A 5,000-nucleotide genomic window follows, 5' to 3' on the forward strand; every position below is an offset into this window, starting at 1 on the left:
ATCTATTTCTCTCTCTTTTGACGAGTCGCGCGCGAGTTTCCCTTTATACGCTCGGATATAGAAACCGATTCATCATCTCGATTCCACGCCTCGATAAAAAGGTCGGAAATTGTACATGAGGCCCGGCTCACCGAGTGTCTCGATAACGACATGATAGACTGCCGTACATGAATCCGATCGGTAATGATCGGCTGCCACCTTAGCAGCTAGAAATCCATTATCGGTGCCGGTTACGATTTAACCGAGATCTTTACAATGCCGCTAAACTCGACCGAGAAACGTGACTTTTCTCTCGAATAAATAACGCCCCCGGGCCGTTCGTGAACCAGGCGACATCCTGCGTGCTTTCGAGCGTGACGCAATAACGATGAAAGGAGCTACCTAGATCGATATCTGTGATTATAAACTCGTACGACCAGAGAGATAGGCATATCCGGTGTTTTAAAAGGAACCTCTTAAGTAGTTTTGCGAGTTTGAGTTCGGTCGAATGGGTCAATTAAAAAGTTCTAATTCCAATGAACCTTTGGATTGGTTCATATAAAAATAAAAGAGAAAATGGACTTTGGAATCGTCGAACCTTCGATCATCGTAACACCACCGGTCGTAAATCATTATATCGTTGTCCGTCTCGTAAGAAAAGATTGAATACTCGTGAGATCACTTCGAAGATAGAAAGGAGATATAGATTCGACGCTTAAACTATTATGCCGTAAAGTCGATGTTCGCGGCATCGTACTCGGAAGACATAGCGGGTTAAGTTGTCACCGTGGCCATGGCATTGGCTCGTAAGAATCAAGATGGGCTCGCCGGCGAGGGAGGCATTAAACGTGGAATCATCCTGAAATATGGTCAGATAAAAACAGCAGGCTACGACCTGCGGGACATGCCTGTAGTCAGGTCGGGTTACGCATTGACTTTATAAACGACTGATCTTTCTAACCTTTTCTATCTATGTCTCTTTCTCTCTCTTTCTGATTTTTTCATTTTGTTATATAATAGAAGCAAATGAAAAAGTGATAATGAACTCTTTTCGAAATTGACATTGACAGTGACAATTACGTACTTCAAATGAGTAAATAAATCGTATGTTATAGTATTTCATAGAAAAAAAAAAAAAGAAAGAAAGAAAAAGTAAGCTGATGTAAGGTATCGAAGAAAAAAAAATATATATATGTATAAATGTATGTACGTATATGTATATATTTTGCAGAGAATTGTCGAGAAAGTCACGAAAGATATCGACGAAATCGCTCCATTTTCTTGGCTCTCGTAAGGTCGATGGTGGCCGGTTTTCCATACTGGAAAGGTGGAATACGGCTCACGAGGAATATACCTGCTGCCATAAGGCAGGCAAACGAAACGAGCGTGTAAACGTCGCGTATTTCACGCCAATGAAAACCGCACGGATCATTACGGGCGGCGATCGGCCGGTGAGACGAGGAAATTCTCTCTCTTGCGGTCGTTCCGCGTATGGTTGTATACGTGTTCCTCTACCCGCGTGTCTGTATGTACATGTGTACGCGCGTATACACGTGTGTGTATGTTTATACGTGTGTGCGCGTAACGTTACCGAGAATCACGACTCAAAGAAGAAAGAGAGGGAAGGAAAGAAAAAAAAGTTAAAAGTAAGAGATAGAAAGAGGAGGTTTCGCATTTACGCCCACCGAATCGGAGGCAGGAGCACTTGAAAAAGATATGACTGAGAAAAAGAAATAAAGAAAGAGAGAGGTATATACCGAACTGGTATACCTTTACGATACCGTCCTTCGCAATAAACGTCACGTATCTTTGACTAAAGAGTGGAGGAAGCCTTGGTGGCGCCCTTCGTGCATATTCGACATTCTACCATTATTAACGAGGCGACTCTTTTCCTTAGGACTTTGTCGACTTCCGGGACGATCAAACATTCGTTAGAAGAATTTAACACCGATGTTGTTAAGATAAGAGAACAATTTCGTATCTGCGAGTGCACATTACGTATTTACACATGCAACTTCGAAATCTAAATGGTTTCTTTTTTTGGACATTAGTATTGGTTCCTTTTTTTTCCTTTTTTTTTGATATTTCAAAATACCGAACGTTATATATATATATATATATATATATATATTATTTATGTTGAAAATCCACTAAAAGCATATTGTGCGTTAATATAAAAGGAATCTGCGATAGATTAAGAAGGAATTATCTAAAAACGCAAATCGTTAAGAAACATAATTACATAGAATATTTCAATGAAGAAAAAGAAAAAGTGAAGAGAAAAGGAAAAGTTAGAAAGAAAGAGAGAGAGAGAGTAAGAGAGAAAGAGAAAAAGAAAGAAAAAAGAGAGAGAGAGAGGCCAAGGAGGTTTGGTGTCTCCAGATTAAGAGCGAGCTTGCGTTCCAAGGCGCTCGTAACGTCGCTCTAAGAGCCCGTACCTGTCCACGGCTGGGTAATACCTGAAAACATGTCTCTATCACGAAGGAGAATCTCCTCCTCCTCCTTCACCTCCTTCGTCCTGGGTAACGCCTTCGCATAAAACCGACGTTTTATCCCGTCTCCGAGCGCCGCGACGTGTTTACGGCGTTTCTATAGTCAACGGCGCAATAACGAGGGGGCAGAGGTAGGGTGAAGGAAATATTTTCACAGGGCGGCATCTAAATTAAGAGAGAGAGAAAGAGAGAGAGAGAGAGAGAGAGGAGAGGAAGAAAATGAGCGCACGATATATATATATATATATATATATATATATATAGAGAGAGAGAGAGAGAGAGAGAGAGAGAGAGAGAAAGAGTAAAGTGGTGCCGCCGACAGATGGAAGTTTTTTCTGATCTTTTCCGGTTTCTCATTGAAGACCGTATCAAAGATACACCAGTGCCAATCCGCTCCAATGAGAATGCTGAATCCGATCAATTTTTCTCTCCATCTATTTCTCTTTTAATATCACAGAGACTAGTTTGGTTCGTTCTCCTATAAGCTCGTGCCAACAACTTCTTCTTCTTCTTCTTCTTCTTCTTTTTCTTCTTCTTCTTTTTCTTCTTCTTCTTCTTCCTTATTCCACCTTTTCTTCTTTTTCTTCTTTTCCTTATGCATATGCGTGGATCACATTTCAAACAACTCTTTGCGAAAAAAAACTTATCCAATCGACGTGCTTGTCTAATTAGATATAAATTAATAGCCCGACGAAGATCTTTACTTTTAGAATTATTTTATCGCTTGAAACATAGAAGAAGAGAGAAAGAGAGAAAGAGATAGAGAAAGAGAGAGACAGGAAAAGATAGAAATGAAAAAAATTAAGATCAACTTATCTCGATCAAGAGATCAAGAAAATTCTATTTTACTTGAAGGATTTACATAGATTATTGGAGAGATCGTATGGTACGAGTTTATTAAATATTTTTTCTTCACCTACCCTCGTTAAAAAACGTAAACGAACGTTATGATTTCTTCTCTCTCTCTCTCTCTCTCTCTCTCTCTCTCTCTCTCTCTCTCTCTCTCTCTCTCTCTCAATCGCGACAAGTTCTTATTACTCGTGATTACGAGAAACACAGAATGTTCGAAAGTTTTATAAATCTTATTCTCGATATAAATAATCGCTTTAACACACATACTTCATTCTTGAAACGGATTATTATTGACATATAAGACATACAAATCTGTAATTAATTTCAACGATTATCTTCTTTACCGCGTGATCGTACATGGTACATGGGTATTTAAATAAGGGAAAGGAGGAGAGGGAAAGAACAAAAAAGAACGAACGAACGAACGTATGAACAAAAACAAAAAAAAAAGAAAAGAAGGAAAAAAGAAAACAAAGTTCAAATACGACGGATCGAATGGTAGATAGGTAAGTACATAGTCCTCTCTTCGATGTCAACCGACAAGCGTATTTCTGACAGGAGGAGGGCGGGGGCCTCACTGAGAACAAGAAGGGCAACGTTTCGTATTCCGAACGACGTCTCGTCTGGGTCGTCATACCGACACGCCGCCGCTCTCGGTAGCCACGCTTAGCGTACTTGGTAGGCAGACGCCTACGTCGAGGCAATGTCTCTAACGATATTCTCGAAAGTCACGAAGTTCCCTAGCGTTCGTTCCTTAGAATCGACTGGCTGGGGCTGGCTACTCTTCGCCGTTACAAAGTTCTTCTCCCATATCTCTCTTCGTACGTTTATGTAGGAAAGAAGACGAAAAAAAAATGAAAAAAAAGAAAAGGAAATAAATAAAAAAAATATATATATATAATAAAAAATAAAAATAAATAACTTTCGTCATTGCGAATGATGAAAAAGAAAGAAAGGAAGAGAGAAAGAAAAAGAAAAAAAAACGAAGGATCGTAGAACGTAAGAGAAAGAATTTTCAATCTATCGTTTGATCTACGACATGCGACGATAAATTATAATACAACGATATGCTTTGCCTCGCGATTCTAAGGAATATCCCTTAAAATAAATCGAAAAGTATCGTTGAACGGGGACAGATATTGCAGAGAATGATGACCGTTTTATGGTCAACCTCCTTCTATCGCCGTGACACGAATTACTGTGATGCAAATCAAGGAAATATTATTATCTGGCTAAGGTACGGAAATTCTTTTTTTTTCCTTCGCTCTTTTTCTATTTCTTTTTTCATTTTTCTTTTTTTTTTTATTATTTTTATTTCTTTCTTTTTTCTGTTTTTTTTTCTTTTTTTTTTTTGTTTTTTGAAATCTATGAAATCCATTCGGCTAAGTTATATCTCGTTAGAAAAACAGACGGAAGAAATCATCGAAGACGAAGAAAGCGAAGACGGCGCTACCAGCATCGACAGCATCCCTCTACTATCCTAGAAGTGATAAAGATCTCAGAAAATTCACGTCTCTTCGAGATAGCTAAAAGAAGCCTTTACGAGCAGATTATTCACGCCCGTGGATATCAACGGTGACAGTTGGAATCGTAATAAAAAACATTTATCTACGTGCGAGAGAAAGATAGAGATAGAGATAGAGATAAAGATAGAGATCATTTGCATTTTCATAGGCA

General features: G+C 38.9%; 1 protein-coding gene across 3 annotated transcripts in view; it reads right to left on the bottom strand.

Moving 5' to 3' along the window:
- LOC124426745 overlaps nucleotides 1-5,000 on the bottom strand; it is a 183,791-nt gene that overhangs the window by 78,614 nt on the left and 100,177 nt on the right. The gene's annotated exons all lie outside the window — the stretch shown is intronic.

This window comes from Vespa crabro, chromosome 9 (assembly GCF_910589235.1).
Source record: "Vespa crabro chromosome 9, iyVesCrab1.2, whole genome shotgun sequence".
Lineage (NCBI taxonomy): Eukaryota > Metazoa > Arthropoda > Insecta > Hymenoptera > Vespidae > Vespa > Vespa crabro.